Source organism: Onychostruthus taczanowskii, unplaced genomic scaffold, assembly GCF_017590055.1.
Source record: "Onychostruthus taczanowskii isolate IOZ18803 unplaced genomic scaffold, ASM1759005v1 scaffold101, whole genome shotgun sequence".
NCBI classification, from domain to species: domain Eukaryota; kingdom Metazoa; phylum Chordata; class Aves; order Passeriformes; family Passeridae; genus Onychostruthus; species Onychostruthus taczanowskii.
This window is the reverse complement of record NW_024496638.1, coordinates 1,450,872-1,463,592: the sequence shown is the minus strand read 5'-3', so window position 1 is coordinate 1,463,592 and position 12,721 is coordinate 1,450,872.

Below are 12,721 nucleotides of genomic sequence, written 5' to 3'. Positions count from 1 at the left end.
CAAGTGGATCTTGACTTTCAAGCTGGTTTCCCACACCCATTTAATGCAGCTTTAGACTGATTATATATTCACTTTTTGAGGCAAGGCACCACGGAAGACATTTCAGCAAGTAAATGGAAAAATGTTGCTCAGGAGAAACATCCACATTTACCTAATCATCCTTCTACAGCCAAAACTTTCTTCAGGAAGGGGCCTCAGGAAGTTCCTCACCCATTAATTCCTGCTGACTATAATGGAATGGGCAGACATGAATGAGTAACCAACCCCAGAGTGTAAAGCCAGCTCAGAAACCAGCCTTTTACTATCAAAATTCTTTAGTTTTTCATTTAAGAGTTTCATATTCATGCAAATTTCCTATAGTATAAAAATTTTCAAGATTAAAACTACACATGTAAGTTAAGATTTATGCCATCAACTGTGTACATAGACTATGATTAATATGCTATACTATTCTTGAAAAAATAATGTTTTAGATGAAATGGAAGTTGAATATTCGGATCTTAAAATATGGATTTTCAACTATGCCTTACCCCAGTTTTCCATTGATATTTTTTAATATAAATTCATGACTTAATTTACTTAATAAAACTTGAATTTTGCCACATATCTATTCTTACTCCAAATTCTCCAATCTTCATCTAACAAAAAATTACCACTCTGCTGCAAATTTGTTGAAAACTGACCAACATAGAATGACAGGAATATCCTGTCTTTTAAAAATATTCCTCCAAAATCAACCTGTATCTCACAAAAAAAGAAACAATTGGATTCTAAACTATGCATAGTTTTAAAAGCTTACTCTCAAGCATCCATTTTTAGAAATACAGAACCATTCCTCCAGCTTTTTAAATAGCTGAAACTTAATATGCCATAAAAACATACTGTAAATATTTCTGTTGCTGGAATGGTGTCTCTGTTACCACAAGGAGTTGCTAGGATATTATCTGTGTCAGGAAGTTTGTTGTGCCTTCATAAAGGAAAACTAACAGTCATTTTGATGCATTATGCAAATAATATCCTGTTTTCTCAACAGATTCCTTTGCTGCAATCAAAAAAAAACAAAAAACCTCCCAGCCTTTGAGCAGATTTCTGTTCTCTGCTGTCAGCTTCCCTGCAAGGAATTTTTTCTGGGGTGATTACAGTAGTAAATAAACCTGTGCCTAACTGAATTTAGTGCTTGAGATCATACTGCAGACACATCTCAGGGAGCCTTTCGAACTCAGAAACAGGAAAAATGTTTAAAATAAATAATTTTTTTCACAAAAATTGTTTAGAAATGACTGCTAAACTGATACCTTTGTTTCACTGATGGTTATTAAGAATGATGTGTTTAACAGAGGAGTAAAGTCATGAAGTTCATCATTGTAAATGAGAAATTTGGTTGTAAAACTTGTCTGGCCCTCTTGTTTCTAATACCTTAGAAGAACATGTGATAGAATTAAACATTATTAGAGTACTTATAATAAAAAGAGGAAGTTATTCTCTCTTTAAGACACATAATTTATGCTTGACTTGTCTTTGATGTTCCCAAGGTGTTTTAGGTTTTGCTGGTTTTTTTTTTTTTTCAATATCTGCAGGAAATACCTTCAGTTGAACTTAACTCTAGGCAAGCCACAACTTTGCTATGCTGAGTTTGGACCTTGCTGCTTGTTTAGGTGCTGTTTTAAGGGTCCTTTAATTCCTGTTTTCTTTGTTTGAACAAGGACTGAATGAAGTTTAAAACCTCCAAATTATGGCTACAGTTCCTTGTTAGAGAAAGCAGTGACAATGGTCTTTGTTTAAATGTATAGGATGTAAACTGTAGGCCCAAAATCCAACCAAAGGAACTTCAATTTTTCGTAGCTTAGCAAGCCTTTAAACTCATGTTATTTTCTTGCATTGCTTGGTGGTGGTCAGAAGAGAAGGCTCTGAGCTGCACCAGGACACTGAGTGCCCTGTTTCTGACCCAGCAGGGCGGGGAAATGTCAATGTGATGAGGAGGTCTCGGGAGATCTGCAGCGTGAATTCCAGGCAAAAGCTATTCAAACAAGCACGAGGTGGATTTTGTGCAATCTATTTTCAGTTTGACTCATTACTGGTTTGGGTTTTTGGCCACCATTGAAAAATCAAAAGGGTGAAAGAAAGTGTTTTCCTGACAAAATCAAAATGGAACCTATGGTAACTGGATCCTTAAGTTTGGTTTCCTTAAATCCAGGAACCTATGGAGCACTGGATTTAAGGTTGAGAAATAGCACAGTGGACTCATTATCTTTGTTCTTTAGACAAAGGGAGCTATGAAGAATTAGACATATTCATAAGATTTTTTTCTTAACTATGCAACAGCAAGGTAGGAAGAAAAATTCCTGTATCAAAAGATATGGTTTTTAGTTTAATGCCAGGTGTAGAAAATTATTTCCATGTTTTGACAATATATGACTAATAATGATTGGTAAATCAGAATTATTTGGGTTTTAAAGCCACTGCACAGCAATGAAACAAAGTTAAGGATGAAAAGAGAGAAATTAATTATTATTTCATCAAAGGAAAAACACTCTAAATGTATTTAGCATTTATATCACTGATATTTGCAAAAACATTAAGTAAGAAGTATTTCTTTTAAAAAATACATAGGAATGAGAATGGAACTCTGAAGGACTCTCAGGTCTACAAAGCTATTTTTCTTCTATTCAACTTTAAAATTTTGGTGAGGTGGTAGCAGGATTGGATAAAATATACATACTGCTGTATTTAAACAAAATATTAAATCACAGAGCGAAATTAAATATAAAAACAGATATTTACTATAATTCAGATGGAAAAACAGTTCACATTTGCAAAGCAGTTACATGTGACAACACCATTATTGTAGCATAGTTCACACAGCACGTAACTAATTTTAGCTGAGAATATTACAGACAACTATGATTTTCTAAGCCTAAAGGTTTTTAATGAAATCATTTAACTTGAAGAGTTTGAGAACAGGATGTATTTTGAAGGATTGAAATGAGGCAATAATATCGTGCTGATTATGATTTTCAGGGAGTCTAAACATTTCATCACTGCTAATTCCCACACAGTACCCATTGCTTTTAAATAAATGGTCTACTATTCACAATGTAAGGAATGAAAAATCGAGGAATAACCTGGGGTTTTCTTCAGCTCTCGTGACAAATAGAGGTGCATTTCAGCTGTTTACCATTTAGCTGCTCTCAGCAATTACTAAATACCAGCCCCCAGCTTTGTTTACCTGACATTCTCCTTCTACCAAAATTGCTCAGCACATTTATTTTAGTTTAAAATGTGTGAAATCTTGTATCTGAATCCTCCCATTTCTCTAAATGGCTGAAACAAGTGTCCCATTTTCTGGTGATACCGTTTCCCATTAAAATAAAAAACCAAAACTCAGACATCTGCTGAGGGGCAGAGGGACCTGACTGATCTTTCTCTAGTGGAAGATGTGTTGATCCTTTCTGAAAATGAGACTCCACTTGGAGAGCAAAGAGTGTCAGCAAAAAATTTGTTTTGGGAGAGTGTCTGCAGCACAGTGAGAGGGACTGCATCTCATCATCAGATTAGAAAATTTCCAAAACACAGTTCTGTGCAGTCTTTTTAAATTATGTAGATACACATTCTCATTTCCTTAGGGAAATACACTTAAAAGGAGGTCTCTTTGCAGTGGGAAGAGAAGGGCAATTTCTAAGGCTCAGAAGAAGGAGAAGAGGGAATAACTGCCACCTAAGCTTCAAATGGAATTTTCCTGTGTTGCAGTTTGCTGCTAGATTTGTTGAAGCCCAAGTTTCTGCTTTTGAACAAAAAGATTACCTGTGGGGTAAAAACTTCTGTATTTATGGGGTGATTTGAAAACAGACTCAATGCCAGAATCTCCTTCTGCCCCCACCGGGATGTGTGTAACAGTGTTTAAGGGTGAACAGCAGGGACTAAATCCAGCAATCCATACCTGGGCAACAGTTCTGGCAACATTTTAACTTCAGTAAGAAATCCAGATTGGTAATTTTGTCTGTCGTGGATGTAAAGTGAAAATCAGACGTGTGTAAAATTCTGAGAGCAAAATACAAAAAGAGATTAAGTTCACCTAATTTCACATTTTCTCACTGTCTAAAGAGGCAGACTTACAAAAAAAAAAAAAAAGAAAATAGAAAATGACAAGTTTAGAAGCATTGGTGAACCTGAATGAGGTTTTGAATTCCAAAGCTGGCTTGTCTTCCAGGCTTGGGAAAACAGGTGCAAATCAATGTGCAAACCTTCAACCCTGGGCAAAACACAGTCCTAACCAGTGGATGTAAAACAGCCTTGTGCCAGAGACTCTGCCTGAGCTCCCCCTCTTCCTGGTCCTGCATGTAGATAAATATACTTTGTTAGAGGTCCATCCACCACAGAACTTCAAATCCAACTAGGCAAGACAGAAATTAAGCAAAACTCCTTGTTTTGTGCATGGCAAGTGGAAGTCCAGTTAAATACCTGCTGAAGTTCATGCAGGAGCCTTGTGCTCCCCCTCAGAAGTGAGCTTGATTTTCCTGAGCTCTTATCCAAAGTACATACCTGGTGCCCAACTCCTTTTTCAAAATTAAGAACAGTTTTATTGAAAGATGGCAGTGGTGCTGCCCCAACATGATTGATGTTTCTGAGAAGGTTCAGTCTAAGCAGACCAAGAATAGAGGAAGATACAGGCACAGAGAGATAATAAAGTGAATCATACATTACGTGAATAACAGGAATTAGGTCCTCTGAGTACAACTACCCTGCTGTCCTTTTTTTTCCCCTGCAGCTTTTGCTGTACTTTTGGGATTCCTTGGAGAATCAAGACCTGGAAACTCCCATGGACCAGCACTTTGAGGAGACCATAAGAATCTTGAGTAGCCTGAGTTCAGAAAAGGCTGGGTTTCTTACAGTTTCATTCTGAATATTGACCATATTTTATACCCAATTCCTACAGATCTGATTACTTTAATTCAGCCCATTTATACTGTAAAGCAGCTCCTTTGGAAACCTGGGTGTTTCCAAAGCACAGCTCATCTTATGTGACAGAAGTCATAAAAGCTTTTATTTTAACTCCCTTGGTTGAAGATCTCACAACTGGTGAGTCGAGCCTACAGCTTGCCTTGACTTTAGAAATGCTCCTGGGCTTTCCAAAGCAACCCTTAATCATCAGCTGCTGTTAATGACAGAAGAAACATCTTTAGCCAAGGGGATGCAGAGTCCTCCCCTGGTGTGGTGGAGCTCTACAATGAGGGTAAAATTCACCTCCTCACTTCACATCTCCCCATCTCCTGCTGATCTTCCAAGCAGCTGGGGACCATCCTAAATGTCACAGCCCTCCAGACAAAGTTCAGGGAGCACGTCTGGGATGTTGATCTTTCTCTAATTTATATGCAGAGCTCTGGGTGCCTTTGTGCACATGTTGGGGGGGAGGGTGTGTTATAAAACACACTCCACTGTTCCCATTTCTCCCACTGGCAAGGAGAGGAGGGAGCAGGCACATGGCAGTCATGTTGTTAAATACTGCTGAAGGCATCTGGACAAAGCAGTAGTAAATGGGGTATAGAAATCCATGGAAAAGTGTTGGAACCCTGGTTACTGAGAATTCTAGACTTTCTGTGCTGACAGGCACTGACCCCAAGAGAACACTGCATTTGACCTGAGGCCGTGGAGAAGGCTTCCAAAATGGAATGGTAGAACTGGATTGTGGGTGTGGAGTTTGAATAGAAGTGTGTGATATCACATGGTGGAAGTTTAGAGTTTAAGTGTTTAGAGTATAGTAATATATGTAAGGTAAGATAGAGGTTTTAGGGCGGAGGCTGGTCCTTCTTCTTCACCTTCCTCTTCATGGGTTTGGGTGGTAATGTATGATTGGATAAAAAAGTCCTCGTTGCGAGGCATGGGTGGTTGGTCATTGGGTTAAAAGTAAAAATAATTTAGGTGTCATTTCTTAATTGGACAGTAACAATCTTTAATTACTTGCCTGGCAGTGTCAGGCAATTACAGAGTCTTTTATTCTTAAAAGGCCTTGTAGAGAGAGAGATGGGGCTCCATTTTTAGTTTGTTAGAGTGAAGTGCCATAGAACTCACAGTTTGTGAGACTTATATAGATAAGAACTAACAAACCTCTGAGTCTGAACAAGAAATACCATCTTGTGCATTTAATCCCGACCTTGGAAGAAGAAAAATGAAGCAAAGAATAGGCAGAAAAACTGTATTTCTACCTCAGAGTCTGCCCCACAACGAATCCCGCTCATGCCACTGACTCACACGCCCAGGCAGAGGCTCTGCAGTCAGAAAATGAGAAAGAAGAGACCTCAGAAGGAAATGTCAGGATAGTAATTTTCTCACAGGACTCTTTCTGGCAGCTGGAGATGGTGGCTCTGGGACAGCATGTTGGAGTTTTGCAGGGGGATTCCTCCGGAACGGAAATGTCCTCAGAAGGATCATTCCCCTGACTGTGCTCAGTCCTGTGGGAAACTCTTACCCTATGACGAGTTCTTCTAAACTAGATGGGATTTATATTTATTCTTAAGTTGTCTTTTGTTTTTGGCAACTCCCACACTGCTCACTTGACATCTCAGAAACAAGACCCTTCAGATTCTCAGAAGCCAGAAATGCTGCTGACAAAACTAATTCAGAACTGTCCTTGTCAGCTCTACTCCCTTTTCTTTCCATTCAGTTATTCCCTCCTCTGCTAATTCTGGAACAGTTTTGGTGCACATAAAAGTAATTAAGACCATGTTGTGGACATACATAATCCAAATTAAGAGAAGAAAAGACTTATCTGCTTAACTTGTTTCTAGTTCATGATGTTTGGATTTTGCATGGTAAAACTTAGAGACAGGTGCTGAACAAACCTTGTAAAATTTGGGCTATAATTCTGAATGTATTGTGTTATTTTTGGGGTACCTTAGATTTGTGTCTAGAAGATTTTATTCATTCCCCTAAATTTCAGTCATAATTTATCTCAGCTATGGCTGTAATGGCTCATGGGGCATTGAGGTGCTCGTTATAGAGTTTTTATTCCCTTCCCCTGCAGATGTTGCAATCTCAGTCTGAGGCCTAAGAATGAGCCTGGATTCATTTCTAATTGCACAGCTTCACGAGAAAGAGCAGACTTGCCAGTTTGCCCAGTGTCTTCAGTGATATTTCTTAATCTCATTAATCCCAGGAAGTCCATTAATGTGAAGTGTACTCATGCACTAGATCATTCTGCTGATTATGTGTATGGAGAGATTTTAGATCAATATTTTCGTTTTACTGGTTGTTCCCTTTTGGCAGGAACAACAAAGGGTAAAATCTGCCTCTCCTATATGGAGTAATTCCACACACTGATAGTTTTCCATACTTTCCAAACAGAATCATAACCTAATATTTTGCTGTATTTTGTTCTCCACTTCACCCATAAGTCCTCCAGTTTCCACCCAAGGGTGAGATTTTGGCGACTCCAGATGTTAAAATCCCCACCAGACTCTTTAGTTGCATTCAGTACCAGCTAGAGAAAAATTAAAGGACTCTTTTAAAATATGAAGTTTAATTCTCTCCAGAGTGATAAAGGGTGGGTAAGGAGCTCAGAATTTAGAGTTCAAATTTATTCCAATGGACATGTGGTCTGGATTTTTATGTTACAGATGTGTTTTCTCTTACCTGTGAGTAGTAAAGAACAATTAAAATAAGTTAAAATCATCGAACTCTCCTTCCTACTGTAGTTGAACTTGGAAAAACAATCCTCAGTTTTGAATATTCAAAAGGTTAAAGATGATTTCTATTTCATTTTTAAAGTTGTGGGGGGTTTTTTGTTTGTTTGGCGTTTGTTTTGGTTTATTTTTGTAACAATCTTTAATTACTTGCCTGGCAGTGTCAGGCACTTACAGAGCCATGTAATGTCTAGTATTAAACAATCTTGGTAGATTTGATCCCATACCCACAAAAAACACCCAAAACTGAGAGTTTTAAGGGAAAAGACAGCCTTTCACTTGGTCAGAGCATGCCAGATTGTCTCTGTTTGGGGTGATCCCAGATCATCTGTCAGGGGAAACAAAGGGAATAAATTCCAGTGCCTTTCTGCAGGGGTCTGAAGACTGTGAATTTTCTCCTTTTACAGTGAATTTACACAGGTAGACCCTCCAGCCTTGTTTTGTGCTGTAAAAATCCTGGTGGATTGTTACAGCACCTCTGCTCAGGATGGAACCTGGGTGAGCAGAGTCTGTTTGGGCAAATCACCTCTCCTCCATCTTCCACAAGTCTTTTTTTCTGTGTTCCACTTCTACATCTAAAACATTTAGGACACACTCATCTAAAGGCATTCCTGCTTTTTGATAACTGAGCGCCTCTTGGAAGCAGAACCCAACTCCTGGGCAAGCAGTGGCATGAGTGGAGTGAGGACAACTCCTTCCTCCTCAATAAATGCCATTAATGTGTGGGGAAGTGAGGTGGTGTTTCTCGTGTCTGAGCACTGTGGGCCAGCACAAAGCTTTTAAATGCTAAGTTGGGGCTAAGATTGGAACAGATAACCAACCTGGGAGACAGGCTGCAGAGCAATGTGAGAATTCTGACACAGACTAGACTTCCAGTCATTGAATATTGCACAACCTGAGATAAATAGAAATCTTTGTTGTGAAGCTTAAAAAAAACCTCTTCAGGATGGAATGCTTGTTGAACATAATGCTGCCTAATTTTGACTCTGTCAGCTGTGAAATTCATCTCCTCATTAAAAAAAAGAAAAAAAGAGGTTAAATAAACCAAAGTTTATGAAACATGTTTGCATTTAAAACTGTTTTGCTGTTCTCTCTGAGAGGACTTTGGAGACATGGCCTGTGTTATAATACCACTTCCATTAAACATTGGAAGCTCAACTTTTTTTACAAAAAAAATTCACACAAACATTCTGCTCTTAATCCAAACAGAGGGGTTACGAACTGAACCTTCAGACAGAAACTTTCAATATTTGGCTTCTCAGCTCAGTAGCACCAATCTGGGATGCCAACCAGCATGCACTGTAATTAATAATTGTTGTTAAAAAAGGTCCTAAAGGCAGAATACCCAGTGCATATAGCTTGTGTGCTTTTTTAACCAAATAAGGGAACAGGGCATTTCACTGTTTATAATAGCAACATGAAATACGATGTTTCAAACTGTTAAAGAAAACACTTTTAAACTTTTCCTGCCCATTTCCAAGTTTCTTCAGCTTCTAAAAAAAAATTAAAAATTTTAAAAACCACCAAAACTGGCTACAACCCTCTGGCAGATTTATAGAAACCTCAGTTTTTCACTTTTCAAAACACTTTAACAAAGCTCCAGAAATGAACAACATATCACCCAAGTTCTGGCAGCTATGCCAGGATTGTACACACAGTTCCCAAAGAGTAAACACACAAAAATCAATTCCAGGCAATGACAGAAAACGGAACTAATTAAAGACTCCAAAGCAAAAGAGATCATTTTCTAAGACAAACATGTCAATATTTATCACACAAGTGAAGCTGATGCTACAGGGAGTCTGGTGGTATTTATAAACATACAGCTGGCACAATAACATGTTGGTAATTATAAAATGAATGTTAATAAAATACATATAAATACTTAAACCCTACACTAGGCAGCTCTTAAACTGCTGCTTTAGCCTCTTACCGAAACTTAAACATTAGATTGTCTGACAGCATCCTAAAGTTTTTTAATGATTTGTTACTATCCCCTCTTGCCATTAAAACTCATGACTTAGCCAGAGTTCCTTTTGATCACCCCAGTGAAAGGAGGCAGATTCAAACCACAAAATCCTCATCACACATCTCGCTTTCCTGCATTTTTATCCCCTGCAAGCCCAGGAGCTGCTGAGCAGAGCTCCCCTAGGCTTTCCTGCTGGTGGTGCCATCCCTACCCAGTGCTCACTACCCCTTCATCCTGCTGGAGGCTTTCTTGGCACCAGACCCAGGCCACAGCAGCTGAAATACATCCCCAGGGTTTTATTCCCTGCTTCCAGTCTGGGTTATGGATTGAACCAAAACTTTAAGTCAGCAGGTGCTCACTGCCCAGAAGCGAGGGCAATGGCATGAAGGTAGGAGGAAAGGATGTCTTTTCTTGACCAAAATCAAGACAGCTATCCTAATTTTTCCAGCTTTGCAAGGCTCAGGGTGATGGTAGTACAGCTCTCCCAGATGAGGTTTTTCTCATCAGCTGAGTGTTTGGTGTTCAAAATCAGCACAGCCACGCACTCCCAGAGAGCTGAAACCACTGCTGGCACCTCCCTTTTTTCCCAGCCAGGTTCCTTTAAGGCAAGGAGTGCGTGTTTATCAGCACTTGGTTTTGTTTCTTGGTTTTGTTTTTTGAAGCAGGGCCACTTCAGGAGGAGGCAGCTCTTCCCTCTGTCACTGGAAATGGTCTTCTGTGTGCTGGTGCCAAGCAGCAGGAAGTGGGGAGAAGGGATGGATGTGGGAATGAGTGTGAGTTTCATGAGCTCTGTGCACTTCTCCACTCAGGTTAGCCACACTTGTAACTCCCTGCTGGGTTTTATCCTCTAGTATGCCCAAGATTTCTAGCTGCTTCTGGGTTTTGCATGTATCAAATGCATTCAGGAAACACGAATTCCTTTTAAAGGACAGCTCCAGAGCTGATGGATGAAAGCCAGCTTTGCAGATCAAAGTTCCTTTTCCTCCTCAATACAAATAGAGTATTGCAAAATGAAGGGGAAATCTGCAGCACACCTGCACAGCACAGAAAAGAAACAGCACCATGGCTCAAAAGCTTTACTGTTGAGCTTGAGTTTGGAAAGGCTAAGGAACAATTTCTTCCCTTTTCTTTGTTTTTTAAATTATATTGGGTGGAAATTTAAATGTAACAGCAAGAAAGCCAGGTTGTATTCATCATTTGACTTTATTTCTACTTGGTTGGTTAGTAAGAGAGTTTCCTGTCTGCAGGAAAGGTCTGTGCTTTGGAAAGAACTATTTATTTCAGGTTGATTGAAACACTATATGCCATATTTGACAGAGTGAATGAAATAAAGTTCAGGAAGTTTTTGTTGCTGCCTGAAAGGAAATTTTATCAGACCTGACACTCATGATGTTAGAAGTTTCAGTATTCACAAAGGGTAATATTTTAACTTTTCTGACTGATTCCAGTTCAGGCTATAGTGCCACATCCAGCAGCACAGTTGTTTATGATTTTATAAGAAACTTTTTGCCTTTTTCTGAGCTGCCTCCTGCTCTGGGCCATCACTAAAGTGTGTGTTGTCATTGAGAGATTGTTTGAGGAACTGGCTCATCTGAACAAAACCCCAAACCTTCTTTTTCTTTCTTTCTTTATTCAGATAAGTTGTCTGGGTTGTTCCTCACAGGCTTCCAGAACCACAGTTCAGAGGAGGGAGTGAGTGCAGCAATAAATGGCCCAGCATGTACAGGAGGAGGGATGGATTGAGCCAGAGTTGGCACCAAAATTTGTTCCTGTGGAGCCATAATTTCATTATCAAGTACCTTGTTTCATTAAATCAGTGATCCCAAATCCCCAGAGAGCTGGTTCATATGTCTGAGGGAGATATATTAAGTATTCTGGGTGGATAAGAAGCAGACATTTGGTGTGAAGGTTAAAAATCCCAGGACAGCTTTGGCAATGACCTAGGCTGCTCTGGTGTCCTTGGAGAGCTTCCCTGGGGCTGTGTCTGGTTTAGATACTCTGCAGGGAGGGATGCTGGAGTCATGGTTAATGTAAGACACCTAGCAAAGGTATCTCAGCACTACTGGGCAAATATCTGCAGCTGAAAGAGGTGACAAATGAAAGGAAGGCAAAAAGAATAAAACGTATTTATGTGAGGGGAAAAAGAGAAGACAAACCCAAACACAATTGCAGGAATAATGACCCCCAAAAAGTCCGCAAATCACATGGAAGATCTGAACAAAAGCATCAGGTGATGATGCTGAGTTTTAGTGAGGGAGCTGTTTGTTGAATATCCCAGCAGTGTCAGACAGGAGCAGGTCTGCTTGAAGAGATGTTGTGCAGCTCAGCACAAGCAAAACTCCTACTCTGGAACGAGCAGGAATTAATGCTGCAACCAACACACACACACAGAGAGAAATGCCTGGGGCACAATGCAAGCAGAACCTCTAATATTTTTAGAATTAAGCAAAAAGAGAGAAAAATTTGGATTAGGCAATCGTTGGACGCTCCTAAACTAGCCTGCTCCTCACCTCTACTCCATCCCAACATCTGCCTCAGTGATGAATAAAAACCCCTGACACACCTACAAACTTCATTAAGTCACAGACTCCCCTGATTCCAAGGGCGGGTAAGTGCAGTGGAAGCCCTGATGTCAGGGTTGGACAGGCCAGGCATTGGTGATGGGATTTGTCAGAGCTGGCTCTGTTGTCAGTAATGCACAAGGTAAACATTCACACGTGTGAATAAAGCACAGTCAAGTCCACTGACTCATATTCACAAGAAAGGTAATGGTGTGAAAAGGATTCACATCTCATGACTCCCTTCTCCTGTGTTTTATCCCTAAGTCCATTTTTGACACAGGGGATCCTGCTGTGTTTGTGATGAATGTAAACACATCACGTCTTCAACAGGTACATATAGATATATAGATATATAAATTTACAAATCCCAAAGAGTTTTCTCATTTTGGAAACCACTGATAAACAGTTTTACCTACATTAAGCAGGTAACAAACACAGCAGTGAACAGGGAGTTCACAACCTAGATGAACACAGAGAATGGGAAAAGCAGCCCTGTGCAGGTCCAAACACAGTCA